Source organism: Populus trichocarpa, chromosome 16, assembly GCF_000002775.5.
Source record: "Populus trichocarpa isolate Nisqually-1 chromosome 16, P.trichocarpa_v4.1, whole genome shotgun sequence".
Classification (NCBI taxonomy): domain Eukaryota; kingdom Viridiplantae; phylum Streptophyta; class Magnoliopsida; order Malpighiales; family Salicaceae; genus Populus; species Populus trichocarpa.
This window is the reverse complement of record NC_037300.2, coordinates 14245159-14265431: the sequence shown is the minus strand read 5'-3', so window position 1 is coordinate 14265431 and position 20273 is coordinate 14245159.

Sequence of the window (20273 nt, the reverse complement as noted above, 5' to 3'; positions counted from 1 at the left end):
TTGTGAAAGTATGGTACCCATATATAGAGAGCCTCAAACATAACATATGTACAGTTATGTCATGAACTTTAGGTAAGAAAAAAACATCAGTTACCTGCGATGATGTTGTTCTGGCACAAACAAAAGAAAAGGTTAAGCCTAACCTGTGCAGGTTTTAGAAATGTTGACAGTTGCCTCATTTGCTGCTGAAGAAGAGGTCTTCGATGCTGTGAAGATTCAGTCAAGATTGGTTCCAGATTGTTAGGATGTTAGTTGCAAATAAAGCTGTCATAGATCAGCTCTTTCTCTGTTTTTATCTTCTCAATATTTTTCGGAATTCTGTTATCAAACTCTTCTATAAAAGAGTGATTTATCAATAAAGAAAATATACTTCCATTCACAACATTTATATCTTTATCTTATTGCTGAGTTCTTGCCTGTTCTTATACAATTTGTTTCTGTCATAAACTACAAATTGGTATCAGAGCACATTGATTTTAAAGGGACCAGCTTGTGAGAAAGAGAGCAACCTGTGAGAAACCCTTCTTCCACCAAAAAACCACAAAACACCAAAACCAAAACCTTTCATCATTCTTTCAAATGGCATCCAACACTTATTCTCTTGCAACACCACCAGTATTTACTGGTGTGAACTACCAAATGTGGGCTGTGAGAATGAAAACTTACTTACAAGCCTGCGATTTATGGGATGCTGTTGAACAAGAACATGAACCTCAGCCTCTTTCTGCAGATCCAACCATAGCCCAAATCAGAAATAATCGTGAGGAGAGATCAAGGAAGTTCAAAGCCAAAACTTGTCTCTATGCTGCTGTTTCTGAAGCAATATTTCCAAGAATAATTGCTTTTGATACAGGGAAACAAATATGGAATTATCTCAAGGAGGAGTTCCATGGTAATGAGAGGACAATTCAAATGCAGGTTTTGAATTTGAGAAGGGAGTTCGAAATGCAGAAGATGAAGGACTCAGAAACTATCAGAGATTTTTCTGATAGATTACTCTCCATAGTCAACAAAATAAGACTATTGGGAGAGGAGCTTTCTGATCAAAGGGTTGTTGAAAAGATCCTTGTGACTTTACCCGAGAGGTTTGAGTCAAAGATATCCTCATTAGAAGAAGCCAAAGATCTGTCAAAAATATCTTTGGGAGAATTGTTAAATGCCTTACAAGCTCAAGAACAAAGGAGAACTATAAGGCAAGAAGAATCCATGGAAGGAGCTTTTCCAGCAAAGGTGCAAGGTAAAGAAAGTGACAAAGGGAAAAGGAAGAACATCAAATACAAGGGAGCAGGCAGTAGCAATCGAAGAGTTGGAACCTTTCCCCCTTGTCAACACTGTAAGAAAACAAATCACTCACAAAACTACTGTTGGTGGAGACCTGATGTTAAATGCAGGAAATGCAATCAGCTGGGACACATGGAAAAAATCTGCAAGAACATAACAAATCAACAACATGAAGAGGCTCAAGTTGCTGATCAACAACAGGAGGAACAATTGTTTGTGGCCACCTGTTTTGTAAGCAAACATGCAAGTGATTGCTGGTTGATAGACAGTGGTTGCACAAATCACATGACAAATGATGTGAATTTGTTCAAACATCTTGATAAATCAAGTGTCTCAAAAGTCAGAATTGGTAATGGCGAATATATTCCTGTCAAAGGAAAAGGGACAGTGGCCATCGAAGGGAATTCAGGTATTAAACTCATTTCAGATGTCCTTTTTGTACCTGAAATCGATCAAAACCTGTTGAGTGTTGGCCAACTTCTTGAAAAAGGATACTCGGTTGTTTTCAAGAACAAGCACTGTTTAATTTCTGATCCTACTGGATTAGAGATTTTCACCATAAAAATGCAAGGGAAAAGCTTTTCTCTAGATTGGATGGAAGAGGAGACAGCAGCAGTATCAAACACAACAAATGAAGCTGACTTATGGCATAAGAGGATGGGCCACTTCAATCAAGCAGCTTTGGTTTATATGCAGAGAAGGAAGATGGTGAGAGGGGTGCCCAGCCTAGAAGAAAAAATCACGGTTTGTGTTTCTTGTCAATATGGCAAGCAACACAGACTTGGATTTCCTCAAAACAAAGCTTGGAGAGCAAGTGAAAAACTTCAGCTTATTCACACTGATGTTGCAGGCCCTCAGATGACAGATTCGTTAAATGGAAGCAGGTATTATGTTGCTTTCATTGACGATTATACAAGAATGTGCTGGGTGTATTTTTTAAAATCCAAAGCTGAAGTAGCAGGTGTTTTTTTGAGGTTTAAAAACTGGGTTGAAAATCAAAGTGGTCATAAAATTCAGATTGTGAGGTCTGATAATGGCACAAAATATACTTCAAACAAGTTTGCCCAGTTTTGTCATGATGCAGGGATTGAACATCAATACACTACACCTTACACACCTCAGCAGAATGGTGTGAGTGAGAGGAAGAACAGGACAATCATGGAGATGGCAAGATGCTTATTATTTGAGAAAGATTTGCCAAAAAAATTATGGGCAGAAGCTGTGAACACTGCTGTGTTCTTGTTAAACAGGCTGCCAACAAGAGCATTACAACACAAAACACCTTATGAAGTTTGGCATGGTTATAAACCCTCACTTCAAAACTTAAAAGTGTTTGGATGCTTATGTTTCACTCATATACCTCAGGTGAAAAGAGATAAGCTTGACAGGAAGGCTAAAGCTGGAATTTTCGTTGGCTATAGCAATGTCACAAAAGGCTATAGAGTTTATCAACCTGCAACAGAAAAAGTCATTATCAGCAGAGACATCAAATTCGTTGAAGCTGAAAAATGGAATTTTGAAGATACAACAAGCAATGCAAGTAAGGAGATCATGCAAGATTTTGATGAAGATGTTGATGACACACCAGTCAGAGGTACCAGACTTCTTGCAGACATTTATCAAAGCTTCAATGTAGCTGTGCTTGAACCTGCAGAATATGAGGAGGCCAAAAATGATCCAAGATGGGTCACAACAATGAAAGAAGAGCTAAGCATGATTGAGAAGAATCAAACATGGGAATTGGTGGATATGCCGACACACAAACAACCCATTGGTGTAAAATGGGTTTATAGAACAAAATTGAATGCAGATGGCACTATCAACAAACACAAAGCTAGAATTGTGGTCAAAGGCTATGCACAAGTCTTTGGTGTGGATTTTTCAGAAACATATGCCCCAGTAGCTCGTCTTGACACCATCAGAATGTTGCTAGCAATTGCAGCTCACAAAGGTTGGAAAATATTTCAACTTGATGTGAAGTCTGCATTTTTGAATGGTTACCTGCAGGAGGAGATTTACGTGGAACAACCTAAAGGTTTCATGGTAGAAGGAGAAGAAGACAAGGTTTACTTATTGAAGAAGGCTTTATATGGACTGAAACAGGCTCCAAGAGCCTGGTATAGCAGGATTGATGAGCATTTACTCAAACATGGCTTCAACAAAAGTTTGAGTGAATCGACCTTATATATCAAGAGTTCAAACACTGGTCTTATGGCTGTTTCACTTTATGTGGATGATTTATTTATTACAGGTAACAATTCAACCATGATAGACATCTTCAAAGCTGAAATGATGGAAGTTTTTGAGATGACAGACCTTGGTGAAATGTCCTATTTTCTTGGCATGGAAGTGCAACAAAATCAGCTTGGGATCTTTGTTGGCCAACAAAAGTATGCCAAAGAGATTCTGAAGAAATTCAAAATGGAAGACTGCAAATCAATGACCACGCCTATGAATTTGAAAGAGAAGTTCAGTAAAGAAGATGGGGCAGAAAAGGTGGATGAAGCAATTTACAGGAGCTTAATTGGGTGTCTTATGTACCTTACGGCAACAAGGCCAGACATCATGCATGCAGTGAGCTTATTATCGAGGTTCATGCATTGTGCTAGTGAAATACACTTCAAGGCTGCAAAAAGAGTGGTGAGATACATAAAAGGTACACTAAACTATGGCATTAAGTTTAGTTGTGCTGAAAATTTCGAGCTACAAGGATATGCAGATAGTGATTGGGCTGGCAGCTGTGATGATATGAAGAGCACGTCTGGATATTGTTTTAGTTTTGGATCAGGAATTTTCTCCTGGTGTTCCAAAAAACAAGAAGTTATTGCTCAATCAACGGCAGAAGCAGAGTATGTTGCAGCTACTGCAGCTGCAAATCAAGTCTTATGGCTTAGAAAAATCCTAGCAGATCTGGACATGGAGCAAAGGGAAGCTACTAAAGTTAATGTTGACAATCAAGCTGCAATTGCAATATCTAACAATCCAATTTTCCATGGGAAAACAAAGCATTTCAAGCTCAAGTATTATTTTCTGAGAGAAGTTCAGAAAAATGAAGAACTGCAACTGATTTATTGCAAGACAGAAGACCAGCTTGCTGATATATTAACCAAGCCATTGCCAAAAGCAAGGTTTGAAACTTTGAGGAACAAGATAGGAGTCTGCAGCAAAAGATGCAAGGAGGAGTGTTGACAGTTGCCTCATTTGCTGCTGAAGAAGAGGTCTTCGATGCTGTGAAGATTCAGTCAAGATTGGTTCCAGATTGTTAGGATGTTAGTTGCAAATAAAGCTGTCATAGATCAGCTCTTTCTCTGTTTTTATCTTCTCAATATTTTTCGGAATTCTGTTATCAAACTCTTCTATAAAAAAGTGATTTATCAATAAAGAAAATATACTTCCATTCACAACATTTATATCTTTATCTTATTGCTGAGTTCTTGCCTGTTCTTATACAATTTGTTTCTGTCATAAACTACAAGAAACCTAGAAATTCTGCTTGCTCAAGTTCTCCCTGTATCACGAAGCCTGCTTACTGTGTGATGTGCCGTGAATGATTCAAAAATCGGCAACAATGAATCTGACGAAAATGGATGAAGGATGGGTCTGGTTGTGTTGTCTTTCTTTTGGTGTTTAGGCTGGATTATAGTGATTTCAAGGTAAATAAGATGGAGGATAGACTAGAATGATACTTTGATAAGTCGATCTGGACGCCACAAAGATCAATCTAGGATTTCGACGCCACACTCTTTGTGATTGAAGAGTGATAAGTCAGGTAGGGTTCTTCACAAAATCAATTTGGAAGAACAACTCTTAATTCTGTGAATTAAGTTTCAAATCTTGGCCAAAAGTTCTTTATTACATATTCTGATACTATATTTATAATTGGAACATCCCTCCAAAGTTAGGAATAATTCAACATGGCAGAAGTCAAGCCCAAAAAACAGACTTTGACAAACTAACCTAGACAAATTAACTAGCACACGTTTTTTGACCTTTCTAACACAAACAGACCAAATTTAAAACAACCATATCTTCTTACACAAAAGTCCAATACAATCATGGTTTGACAATCTAGAAAGAACACGTTCTGAACTTGAAATCCACCTTAATTAGTCTTGTTTTCACATGCAATGGATGACTTCAAATTCGGGTTCAAATTCATTTGCTGTTCTGACCATAAACAGCATCAATTCCTTCACTTATTTGCATATCAACCCAAATTCGAGTAGCCCAGCATCAAAAGAACAATTAAGGGCTTTTCTCATCTCCAAGTTCCAATTGTAGGCAAATAAACATCCTTGAACCAATTTCAAACTGATTGCTAATTTTTAACTCTGACGCAGCTTCAATCATTCCAATTTGACTCGTCAAGGCCCTTTGTAGTTGTTTCGCTCTCGCTCTTGTCATTGGACCATCTGAATCCTCTTGCACATTAGTTTTAGCCTTACAAGATGGATTATAATTCCCATGATGCACATCATCAGCCCCGGGTTGAAAATGATTTGTCCTCAAATCAGAATCGTCATCGTCATCCAAGTATGGAGTCAAGTCTTTCACATTAAAAGTAGCTGATACGTTGTAATTACCAGGAAGATCTACCTTATACGCATTGTCATTCACCTTTTCTATAATCCGAAATGGACCATCAGCTCTTGGCATCAACTTGGACTTACGTTTGCTTGGGAATCTGCCCTTGCTAATATGAATCCAAACAAGATCTCCAGGTTCAAACCTAACCATTTTCCGCCCCTTGTTAGCCTGTTTAACATACTTTATCGTTTTCTCCTCAATATGTAATCGAACCTGCTCATGTAGTTTCTTCATCAATTCTGCCTTTCTAATTCCATCCATAGATGTCCTCTCATCAATTGGAATATGAATAAGATCAATAGGAACACAAGGATTAAAGCCATACACAACCTCAAATGGTGAAAATTTTGTAGCCCCATGCACACTACGATTATATGCAAACTCCACAATAGGCAAACAAGTATCCCAACTCTTCAAATTCTTATGTATAACAGCTCGTAACAAAGAAGATAAAGTTCGGTTTACTACCTCAGTTTGTCCATCAGTTTGTGGATGACATGCCGTACTGAAAAGTAACTTCGTTCCAAGCGTCCTCCAAAGAGTCTTCCAAAAGTGGCTTAAGAACTTTGTATCACGATCAGAGACAATGCTTTTAGGAACTCCATGCAAACGAACAATCTCTTGAAAGAACAAATCAGCAACATGTACTGCATCATCAGTTTTGTTGCAAGGAATGAAATGAGACATTTTGGAGAATCGATCAACCACGACCATTATTGAATCCTTTCCACGCTGTGTTCTTGGTAACCCAAGTACAAAGTCCATGCTAACATCCATCCATGGTTGCTCTGGAATAGGCAATGGCATATACAGTCCATATGCATTCTCTTTACCCTTAGCTTTCTTGCAAATAGCACATCTCTCAATCACCTTGTGCACATCCCGTAACATGCTAGGCCAAAAGAAATGTTCTTTCAGCAGCTCATAAGTCTTCTTCTCCCCAAAATGACCACTAAGACCACCACCATGAGCCTCTCGCACAAGCAACTCCCGTAACGATCCTGAAGGAATACACATTCTGCCCATTTTGAACAAGTAACCTTCATGCATAAAGAACCCATCACAAGCTCCCTTTGCACATTCAACAACCACATTAGCAAAGTAGGAATCATTAGCATACTGTTCCTTCACTTGTTCAAAACCCATCAGCTTTGCATTCAACATAGAGATCAGTGCAAACCTCCTAGAAAGAGCATCAGCAACCACATTAACTTGCCCTTTCTTGTACTTTATGACATAAGGAAATGACTCCATAAACTCCACCCATTTAGCATGTCTGCGATTCAGCTTGCTTTGCCCCTTAAGATACTTCAAGGATTCATGATCAGTATGTATAACAAATTCTTTAGGCAACAAGTAGTGCTGCCATACCTCTAGAGCCCGAATCAAAGCATAGAACTCCTTGTCGTAAATAGAGTAGTTCAAACGTGCTCCATTTAACTTTTCACTGAAGAATGCAATCGGCCTCTTTTCTTGCAGCAAGACAGCCCCAATTCCAACTCCGGAAGCATCGCACTCTATTTCGAATGTTTTAGCAAAGTCTGGAAGTGCTAAAACTGGAGCAGTACACAACTTCTCCTTAATTATCTCAAAAGCTTTCTGCGCATCTTCACTCCATCTAAAGTCGTTCCCTTTTTTCAAGCATTCTGTCATAGGAGCAACAATAGAGCTGAAGTCTTTCACAAATCGTCTGTAGAAAGAAGCTAAACCATGGAAACTCCTCACATCAGCGATGCTAGCAGGTTTTGGCCAGTCCCGAATTGCCTCAATTTTCTCCTCATCAACCTTAACTCCCCTGCTAGAGATAATATACCCAAGAAACACGACACTTTCTTTACAGAAGTAACACTTTGTGAGTTTCCCATACAACTTAGAATCTCGCAAAGTTTCAAACACAACTCTAAGATGCTTCATATGATCATCAAAGGTCTTGCTATACACCAGGATATCATCAAAATATACTACAACAAACAGCCCAATATACTTCCTCAAAACATGATTCATAAGCCTCATAAATGTACTAGGTGCATTAGATAACCCAAACGGCATTACCATCCATTCATATAACCCCTGTTTAGTTTTAAATGCTGTTTTCCATTCATCTCCTTCTTTCATTCTAATTTGGTGATAACCACTCATCAAATCGACTTTAGAAAACAATGCAGCTCCATGCAACTCATCAAGCAAATCATCAAGTCTGGGTATAGGAAATCGATACTTAACTGTTATTTTGTTGATGGCGCGGCTGTCCATACACATCCTCATGGTACCATCTTTCTTCGGTACAAGCAAAGTAGGTACGGAACATGGACTAAGTGATTCTCGCACATAGTCCTTCTCTAAGAGCTCACCAACCTGCCTTTGAATCTCTTTTGCTTCCTCTGGATTACATCTGTATGCTGGTCTGTTAGGAAGTGAAGCTCCCGGCACCAAATCAATTTGATGCTCAATTCCACGAATAGGTGGTAACCCTTTAGGTAATTCATCTGGAAACACATCTTTAAATTCTTCAAGCAATTCTTTAATCTGTATTGGTAAGTCCAATCCTTCTACTTGTAGTAATTGCTTTGCCCAGATCATGAAAACAGCCCCTGCTGAAGCTAATGCTTGTTTGATGTCTCCTTTTTTGGCTAACAACAGCCCCTTACGTGATTTCACCTCCTTTTGTTGGCTTCGTATCTGATCCTCTCTAACCTGTTGAGAACTCAATGGTAACAAGTTCACCTTCTTTCCATTCAGCATAAAAGAATAAGTGTTCTTTCGTCCATTGTAGGTCACATCCTTATCAAACTGCCATGGACGACCCAGCAACAAATGGCTAGCTGACATTGGCGCAACGTCACACAAAACCTCATCATGATAGGTTTTAATGGAAAAAGGTACACAAACTTGCTTTGTCACCCGAATCTCCCCATTCTCATTCAGCCATCGCAAACTGTACGGCCTGGGATGTGGAAGGGTAGTTAAACCCAATTTCTCCACCAAGGTAGTTGACGCAACATTAGTGCAACTTCCATTGTCAATGATCATCCCACACACCTTATCTCGAATCTGACATCGAGTATGAAAGATGTTCTCGCGTTGCTCATCACTAACGTCAATTTGTGCATTCAGAACCCGTTGCACAACCAATAAATCTCCCTTCACTGGTTCGAAATCCTCTTCTTGTTCAGCCACTTGTACCTCATCTTCATCTTCAGTTTCAACCTCATCTCCACTGATCAGCTCTCCATGATCCCCATGCAAAATCATCACCCTTTTATTTGGACATTCCGAAGCAATGTGCCCATGTCCTAAGCACTTGAAGCACTTGATGTCCCGAGACCTCCTAGGATGTTGAAGTTCTGTCACCTTCTCCTTTCCCTTCAAAGAATCAGAACTGGTATTCCCCTTAGTAAACTCCACCTTCTCATCTCGTTTAAGTGTGCTCCATGTTCGTGTAGGTGTAGAAACAGCCCTTGTTGTGCTTGACGTAGTTACACCAGTTCGGACACCTCCTCGTTTCTGCTGCCTCTCTACTCGAGTTGCAAGCTTTATAACTTCCTCAAGGAAGATGTACGGCTGTAATTCAACAACATTAGCTATATCCTTCCTCAACCCTCCAAGAAATCTAGCTATTGTTTGCTCTTGGGGTTCCATCAATTCACAACGAATCAGCAGCAACTCAAACTCTTTCACATACTCTTCCACGCTCAAAGATCCTTGTCGCAAAGTTTGAAGTCTGATGTATAGCTCCTGTTTATAGTAATCAGGAACAAATCTCTTCTTCATCACTCTTTTCATAGTTGCCCACGTTGTAATCTCCTCTTCTCCATCCCTTCTCCTCTGAATCTTCAAGTTTTCCCACCATAAAAGAGCATAATCTGTAAACTCAAGTGCTGCCACCTTGCACTTCCTTTCTTCAGAATATTCATACCATTCAAACACCTTTTCAACCTTTTGAATCCACTCCAAGTATTCCTCAGGTGAACTACTTCCTCTAAACGGTGGAATCTTAAGTTTGAGACCATTAGGAGGATTATAATTCAGCCTTCTTGGTCTGCCCCTATCGTTGGCCTCATCATCCCCATTTGGATCTTCATCAGCTTCTATAATATCATTTCGTGGCACCCTAAGTGCCTGCCTCTGTTGGGGTTGCAAATTATTTCTTTGCATCATTTGCATAAGGGTATTCAACTGTTCACGAATTCCAGTCATTTCATCCCGAATCTCAACATGAGATCGTTGTAAGCCCATAACTTGTGCCTGTTCCAAACTTAACCCTCTTGGCAAATCTTCGTTATCTCCAGCCATAATTAAGTTTATCAACCTTAATTCCAGCAAGCCTTTCTTCTGTTTTTGGCTCCTGCCTTAGATCGCAACTGATGCTCTGATACCAGATGATGTGCCGTGAATGATTCAAAAATCGGCAACAATGAATCTGACGAAAATGGATGAAGGATGGGTCTGGTTGTGTTGTCTTTCTTTTGGTGTTTAGGCTGGATTATAGTGATTTCAAGGTAAATAAGATGGAGGATAGACTAGAATGATACTTTGATAAGTCGATCTGGACGCCACAAAGATCAATCTAGGATTTCGACGCCACACTCTTTGTGATTGAAGAGTGATAAGTCAGGTAGGGTTCTTCACAAAATCAATTTGGAAGAACAACTCTTAATTCTGTGAATTAAGTTTCAAATCTTGGCCAAAAGTTCTTTATTACATATTCTGATACTATATTTATAATTGGAACATCCCTCCAAAGTTAGGAATAATTCAACATGGCAGAAGTCAAGCCCAAAAAACAGACTTTGACAAACTAACCTAGACAAATTAACTAGCACACGTTTTTTGACCTTTCTAACACAAACAGACCAAATTTAAAACAACCATATCTTCTTACACAAAAGTCCAATACAATCATGGTTTGACAATCTAGAAAGAACACGTTCTGAACTTGAAATCCACCTTAATTAGTCTTGTTTTCACATGCAATGGATGACTTCAAATTCGGGTTCAAATTCATTTGCTGTTCTGACCATAAACAGCATCAATTCCTTCACTTATTTGCATATCAACCCAAATTCGAGTAGCCCAGCATCAAAAGAACAATTAAGGGCTTTTCTCATCTCCAAGTTCCAATTGTAGGCAAATAAACATCCTTGAACCAATTTCAAACTGATTGCTAATTTTTAACTCTGACGCAGCTTCAATCATTCCAATTTGACTCGTCAAGGCCCTTTGTAGTTGTTTCGCTCTCGCTCTTGTCATTGGACCATCTGAATCCTCTTGCACATTAGTTTTAGCCTTACAAGATGGATTATAATTCCCATGATGCACATCACTGTGTTTTCTGAGCTTGTAATTAATGAATTATTAACATCAAATGACACCAGGAGTTCCCCCAAACACTTCAGTAGGAATGATAATACTCTTTCAGGTCGATGGAAGATCCCCAATGAAGTGCTCAGAGGAACTCTAGGGGACACTTGATCTGTGCTAGACTATGCAATGCTGAGTGCTTGTTTTAGTATATGCTCAGTCATGGTATTAGCCATACTATTTGTAGGAGCTGTTCCATGCAGCAACTAGCTAAGAACTGGGTGAACCTGGACGCGACAGTGGGCTAAATGGATAGGAGATTCTGGTTGAGAGAACAACTCTACTCTTTTCTATGATCTTTAACCAGCCTTTCCTCTTCAGGTTCTCTAGGCAGGTCTTTTTCAGATTCTAGGAGTTTATACACTACCCAAAAATGTGATCAAATATTCTGTTCTTTCCACACCAATTTGACAAGTCTCTATTTGAACAGCTTTTATCTTCAAAAAGAAAACAAAAGATGGATTATTTGAAGACTTTAAAGAACAATTTGTGACCGCTCTCCACGATAAATTAACTCGATACGGAATGGGTTAAATCTTGAACTCTTATGGTTTGTCTCATCTTCGAATATAGGCTGAGGCATAATTTTTTCGGAGACGGGCTCCATTAATCTTTATACAGGATGTGTTATTTGAGGTCAATTTGGCTTTCTTTCATTATTACTTTTCTGGTTTTTTGTATGTCAAACTTTATTTGAAAGCTAACACAAATTGTTTCTAACTTTGAAGCTTATTATGGTGAAAATGGAGCCTCCTGACAAGGATAGCTAGTTGTGTCTTTGCATTGATGGAAGGATAGGTTCTTGTTGTAGTGTGAATCTAGACAGAATGGTGGGCAACATGGAGTGTAGAGAATAATTCCCTTTTCTCCATTCTGATCTCTTTCCAACCTTTAATTTCCTTTTCAGCATTGCAGAATTTACCAGCAACAAATAAAGTTGAAAGATCAGAGTCAGGATAAATATAAGATGCTGTGAAATAATTATGGCCACTCATCCACACACTCAGCTAACTAAACTCTCATCTTCATCCAGTCCAAATTATGGCCAGGTTCAGTTCTATCATCTTTATTTGCTTGGTCCCCTCCTCGTTCATGATATATAGACAAACCTTCACCATGTTTAGGCTTGTGTTTTTGTAACGAAGAAACGCAAAGAACGTTAGCTGTCCCCCGGAGTTTCCCTGACCACTTCACTGGGGCTATAATTCTACTCTTCGTGTTTAAGGGTAGAGGCAACCCTTCCTCACTGAAGTGTTTGGGGGAACTCTGGGAGGCATTTGACACTGTTTAGCATTCGGAAACTGGGTGATGAAGTCCAGTCATTGTTGTGTTGCATCTTTTTTACGTATTTTTCATCTCGATTTGCCACATTTCTTCTTTGGATCTAATGTTTCGCATTCTTGTCGGTCTTTCCAGGGATATATTGTAATACGTACGCAATGCCTGCCTCAGAAATGTCACAATATCACAGCTTCATGCCAGCATAACTACTTCCTGCATATGAGTACAGAAACTTGCGCACCTACAACTACAAACACGAGTGCTAGAGAACAGAACTAAATGCTAGCGAAACATATATTTTGTTTTTCTAGTCATGGTACAAGTTGGTTTACAGACAACTACTTCGGTTTCAACATTACTACTCATGGTACAAGTTGGTTTACAGCAAGCAAAACATATATTTTGTTTTTGTTTTTGAAATTAGCAGGAAACTTGCAGGCTAAAAGTTGTTGTTGTGATTTGTATTCGGTTTCATTGAATGGAAGTTGGAATAAGAAGGCTTAAATTTGTTCTTGATGGTTAAATCTTTGCAACGAGTTTCACTAGGTTTGACGCGGCTGTACCTAAGGAGAAGAAGATTCAAAGAACAAGCTAGGGAGACAATTTCAGAAAAGAGTCTCAAGAACATGATCCCTAATCGTAGTTTTATTAATAATTTCTTTATGTAATCCTATGTCTCTCTTAAAAGAATTACAACTTTTTAAATAGGTTTGAAATCACTCCTTACAAGGAAGAAAAACCAAAATCTATAAATAGATAATAAAAATAAAAACGAAGTCGGAAACTAAGGCTGAAAATATGAAATTAAATAGAAAAATAAAAAAGTGATAAAAAAACATCATTATTTTCTAGGTCTAATTTGAAGGTCTTCTCAAATCTAAGTTAGTTATAGGTAGTCAATCATTATAGAACCAGATTTGCAGATTTTCATAGAAAAATTTGAACTTAATTCAACGATTAGATTAAAAATCATGTTCGTTTTTGTTAAAAAAGTCTTTCGGTGCGACCAGGCTACTTCTTAGATTTGGACATGTCCATCTAGTCCAAAAATATATTTGCTAGGCTTTTTGACACAATTCTAATACCAACCAACATAACTATGATATCAATTGGTGCAATCAAACCTAATAAGAAAAAAATAAACACAATGCAATACAGAATTGTGCAGAATAAGGTCTCATAATCAGAACTCTAATTTTGTATATTATTACCATATAGTTTTCTCTAAAGTAGTTGTTTTTTTAATAAGTTCACAACTTCTTTAATAGCTTATGATAAGTTCTTCAATACCATGATCTTTGGATTCATAAACTACATCTGAAGCTCGTTCATTGTCCTGGCATCATCTGCATCTGTGTTTTCTTTGGCTACTTGCTCCCTCGTTATGTTTTCGTGATTATCAATTGGAATTTGAGATGCCAAGTTTAAGACGAGTAGCTCAAGTCCCACGTTATCTTTGATTTTTTTTCCTTTTTGTTGACTTGCTTTAACTTTATTTTCAAGAGAAACACTATCATTTGTGGTAATATTAGTAACCTTGTATCGGCTTTTCATCCAGCTGAGCTTTTTCCTAGTTGGTCTTTGTTATCTCTACCATAGTTGTTGCTTTGATCTTGTAACAAAAACTATCTTTCCCCTTCATAATATTTATCATTTCATCTGACTCTTCAGTTGTTAGGGTGGTTGAGAGAACTACAAGCATCTTATTATCTTCATCACTTATTGTTTTTGCAAGCGACATCTCCTCTATGGCTGATGCCCCTTAAAAGTCTGAGCTCATAATTGTTGTTTGTTCATTAGACTTTGTTGCTTTATAACATTACCCAACTATAAGGCTGGATTCTTTTACCTGATGCTTTTAAAAAAACAATAAATAAAAGTTTACGAGGATGTGTTTTGATTTAGGAAGAGAAATGAATTGAGATAAGTTGTTTTAGAAAAATTCGATCTAAGAGAAATTTAAGGGTGTGTTGTTTGATTTTGAGGGATATGAATTAAGAAAAGTTATGCGTGAGATATTTTTTTTATTGGATATATTAGAGTGTACAAAAGAAGCATGATGATACTTATTGATTTTTGAAGTGGACTTTAAATGATAGTTTAAGAAATTAAATTTTGAAGATAAGTTGTGAATAATTTGTTCGATCATGATGGTAAGACTTTTATTCTTAAAATTCAAATTCGAGGATGAATTTCGTTTAACGAGGAAAGTGTTGTAAAACTTAAATTTTTGGTCCAAACCCAAGCCCAAGTCAGCACAAACCCAACCTAAGTATATAAGAAAAAGTTGCAAGAGAATTGTTTTTCTCTCTTCTAATTCTGGTGGCTGCCATGACACTCCCCTCATTAAACAAAAAATTTTAGTTTTTGATCTTGAGTTTTTGGGTTCAAGAAAGGTGGAAGTAGCAAGTGGTTTCCTCTCATGTTACTTTCAATTATGGTTTATTTATAAAAGGATTAAAGAAGAGATTAAGGTTTATAAGGATTTGTAGTTTATATTGTTAAGATTGATTCATGATTATTAAGGGTTTAAGGTTAAGTGATTGATTTTGGGTGTGTTGTTAGAAATAAGGATTGATTGTGAGTTGATTTGTTTAAATTGATTTTTATGGGTTAAGAAATTCATTTCAACTTTGCTGAAAAATCTGGACAGAATGGTCTTGGGGTTGAAGATGACAAAATTTTATTTTGGTCATTGATTTATGAAAATTACAGTTTAGTCCCTAAACTTTGGGAAGTTATAATTTGACCCCTAAAACGTATTTTGGAATTATAGAAAGTATTCTTATGAGGTTAAAGATGATGAATCTCAGTTTGAAAATTGATTTGTGTAATTTTTAGTTTAGTCCCACCATTTTGAAGATTTACAGTTTAGACCCTAAACTTTGGAAAAATTACAATTCGGTCCCTGTAACAGAAATAGAGATTCTGGACATAATTGAGGGTGGATTATTGGTGAAATTTCATTATGGTTATGTATTTCTAACATTTAAAATTTGGTCATCCAAATCTTGTAAAATTACGTTTTGGTCCCTAATTTTGAAAAATTATTGTTATAGTCCCTAAACTTAGAAGACTAAACCTAGTTTTATTTTATTCATTAGACTCCTTTTTTTTGTGTTGTTTTCAGTTTTTTTTAGTATATTATGTATACTCATTGTAGGTACTTCTAATGATCTTTAATATGATTTTCAAGTTTTTCATATGATATTCCTTTTAATTCTATATTTTTTCGGTGAGTGAGATAATATTTCATATGTATATAATATAAATAAATATGTATGTTGATTATTATTTTTTTAAAAAATAAACCTGGTCAACTAGGTTATCAGTTGACATATCAAGTTAAATTATTTAAAATCTAGACTAGACCAAGAATCGAATCGGTCTGGCTGGGTTTTTTATAACCGTGATAGATAAGTGATCAAATCAAAACCAATTCGATAATTAAAGCTCTTGTATGTGATATGTCCTGCTATTATTAATTAAACACCGAAATAAATGCTCACCAGTCCCATTAAATGTGTGCTTAATTATGGTAGTTTTATCTAATTAATCAAATTAGAAATTAAAAAAAAAGTGATTAATCTTACTCTTAATTAAGGGAAACAGATAATTAATCATTGAGATCTGCATTAAGCTATTGATCTGATCGCTCACTTGTTTTGTTGCATTAAACTCAATCCAAGAAAGTCAAAGACAACAACCACCGCCTGCAGTCACCTCCAACCACCTTCATAAACCACCAGCCACCAGCTGTCAGCCGCCTTCACACTTGAAGGTTGATTTTTCTTACTTTCAATTTGTGTATAAATAGACAGCTAAGTTTATGTTATTGTGAGTGAGAAAGATAAGAGAGAAAGACTAGAGAGAAAGAGAGGGTGTGTATTAAGAGCTTTTGTTTATTTTGTAAGCTTCTTGTTGTTGAAATAAAATAGTTTGATTTATCCCCTCTGAGTGTTTCAAAGCCACCACTAGTAGTTTCTCCCACCAACAATTGGTATCAGAGCCTCGTTCGTTAGAAAACAGAGGTGTTGTTGGGATACATCTGATTTTTCAAAGTTGTCAAAAACACGTTTTGATCATTCCACGGTGTAGGGTTCATCTATACGAACTCACCGGTGCAAAAATCAGATTCATCAGATCAAGAGGTGGACAACACGCGCCGCTTGAAACTCCAGCACTGTAGCCCACGCGCAACCGACGCGCCCAGAGGAAGAAGACGACTGAGCTACACGCGCGCCATATTTGAGTCGCGCTGAGCCGCTTAAGCTGCCTCCAAGCCGAGCTGAGAGAATATTCGCCAGAATATTCCTGGTTTAACCTCAGCGAACTGCCCGATGTCTAGAATCGGTTTCCTGACCGGTTCAGCCCATTTCTGACCTATTTTCAACCAAGTCAGACTGGTTCCCTCCTGTTTTGAGCATTCTAGATCCATCTACAGTGTTCGTTTTGTCAAATTCAACTCTCATAAGGTGATATAGTCATTCAAAGAGCAAAATGACTACAAAAATACACAAACACTCATCCTGAAGCTGACCAAAGATAACTATGATAGTTGGTGTATCAGATTGAAGGCATTTCTTGGTTCACAAGAGTGTATAGAGATTGTGCAATATGGTTATGACGAACCAGAGTCCAAAGAAGCAGAAAATGCTCTACAAGAGGCAGAGAAGCAAGTCTTCAAAGCCAATAGAAAGAAAGACAATAAAGCAAAGATCATCATCTATCAAGGTCTTGATGAAGGCATATTTGAGATTATTGCTTACGCAAAAACATCAAAAGAGATATGGGAGGCTCTCCAACAAAAATACATAGGTGCTGACAGAATCAAGAAGATTCGTCTCCAATCCTTACGAGGTGAATTTGAATTATTACAAATGAAGTCCTCATAATCTATTTCTGATTATCACACAAGAATTATGGTGATGATCAATCAGATGAGAAAAAATGGAGAAGTCCTTACAGATGCTCGGATTACTGAGAAAATTTTGAGATCCCTATATCCAAAATTTGATTTTGTTGTTGTCGTTATTGAAGAGTCCAAAGAAGTGGACAAGTTTATGGTGGATGAGCTTATGAGTTCTTTGCAAGCTCATGAGCAAAAGATTATGAAAAGAAATTGAGATAAGGCAATTGAGCATGCCTTACAATCAAAGTTGTCTCTCAAAGACATATATGAGCAAAGGGAGATTTCAACAAGTGGATATACCACTCAAGGAAGAAGTCAACAAAGACGAAGAGGATTTCAGCGATTTCAAGAAAGAGGATCTTGGAATACAGGATTCAGAGGAAGAGGTGGTAAAAACACCACCAGAGGAGGTCGGGGACAGTAGGCATTTACTCCTAGAGGAAGAGGAAGCGGTTACAATAAGCGTGACAAGAGGAATATCCAGTGTTATAGTTGTAATCAATTTGGGCACTATAGCACCAAATGTCGAAGGAAAGCTCCATTAAAGGTACGTGAACAAACCAACTATGTATAGGAGGATGCCATCATCAGAGGATCAGCTGCATTATTTGTCCAAAAATGACTTGGCGAGAATCAAAAGAATATTTGGTATCTAGATTCTGGAGCCAGCAATCACATATGTGGCCTACGAGATCTATTTGGTGATCTAGATGAGACCATACAAAGACTAGTCACCTTTGGAGATACCTTAAAAGTTCCATTTAAAGGTAAAGGCAATATCTTAATCAAGTTGAAGAATAGCGATCATAGCTACATTGCAGATGTTTACTATGTTCCAGCCATAAAGCACAGCTTGCTGAGTGTAGGTCAACTTATGGAGAAAGACTACAATGGGATATTAATTGTCTATATGAAGATGTCCAAGAATAGGATGTTTCCTTTAAACATCCAATATGATGCCGCAAAGTGTTTGAGTGTCATCATCAATAATGAAGAGTGGCTCGGCACTTAAGGCTTGGACATCTAAATTTCACAAGTTTGAAGATGCTAGCAAGCAAGAAGATGGTCAAAGGTATGCCCCACATTGATCATCCAGATGAATTCTGTAAGAGTTGTGTCCTCAGCAAACATCACAAATCCAGTTTTGCCAAAGAAGTCAACTAGAAAGCAAATAAGCCACTAGAGTTAGTGCACACAGATGTGTGTGGTCCCATAAAGCCTATGTCAACTGGACAAAATAGGTACTTCCTTACTTTCATTGGTGATTTTAGCAGAAAGACATGGATATACTTTTTGAAGAGGAAGTTAGAAGTGTTGAATTGTTTTAAAGATTTTAAAGCAATTGTTGAGAAGCAAAATGGTTATAAGATCATAATCATGAGATCTGATCAAGGTGGAGAATACACTTCAAATGATTTTGAAGCCTTTTGTACACAACAAGGCATCAAACATCAGACAACACCAGCTTATACACCACAGCTGAATGGTGTAGCTGAAAGAAAGAATCGAATGATTCTTGACATGGCAAGAAGTCTACTCAAAGCAAAGAAGCTGCCCAAACAATACTGGGTTGAAGCTGTATCATGTGGTATTTATTGAATCGTTGCCCAACCAGAAGTTTGAAAACTGTCACTCAATAAGAAGCATGGAGTGGTCACAAACCAAGTGTTACTCATCTTCGAGTCTTTGGTTGTGTGGCATATGCAAAGATCCCAGATGCAAGAAGGACTAAACTCGATGATAAAAGCAAGAAATGCATCTTTGTTGGATATGGTGATATAAGGATGAGATACAAGCTGTATAATCCCATCACAAAGAAGGTAATTATAAGTAGAGATGTTATCTTTGAAGAAGATAAAACTTGGCAATGGAATGATGATCAAGAAGCAGTCAAATGGATCAGCACTGATTTGATCCTTGAAGACGAAGTGGAAGTACCAACAGTACTTGTAGAAGGTCCAAAATTACCAGCAAATGAGCCATAAATTCCAGTACACAGATCCCTTGTATTCAACATGAGAAACACACCAGAATCATCATCAACACCACGATCAACATCCTCATTAGAAGAACCAAGAAGGATGAGAAATCTAGAAGAGTTGTACAATGTCACTCAAGTCATGGAAGATACAACTCTATTTTGTTTCTTTGCAGATAATGACCCACTTAGCTTTAATGAAACTGTCACAGAAGAAAAGTGAATAGAAGCAATGGATGAAGAAATACATGTCATTGAGAAGAATAATACTTGGAAGCTGACTAATCTACCAGAAAACAAGAAAGCAATAGGTGTCAAATGGGTCTATAAGACAAAGAAGAATGCAAAAGGAGAAGTACAAAAATTCAAAGCAAGATTAGTGGCAAAGGCTACAAACAGAGAGAATATATTGACTATAGAGAAGTATTTGCTCCAGTAGCCCGGCTAGAGACAATCAGACTGATGATCTCACTAGCTGGACAACATAAATGGAAGATCTATCAACTCGATGTGAAGTTAGCATTTCTGAATAGCTTCCTAGAAGAAGAGATCTATGTTGAACAACCACTTGGATACATTGAAGCTGAAAATGAAAGCAAAGTATACAAGTTGAAGAAAGTCCTCTATGGTTTGAAGCAAGCTCCACGTGCTTGGAATACCAGAATTGACAGGTATTTTCAAGACAATGGATTTGAAAAATATCCATATGAACACGCAATATATGTGAAGAAAGAAGCAGATGGCAGCATATTATTTGTGTGCCTATATGTTAATGACTTGATATTCACCGGCAACAATCCTACCATGTTTGAAGACTTCAAGAAAAGCATGGTACATGAGTTTGAGATGACAGACATTGGTCTAATGGCATAT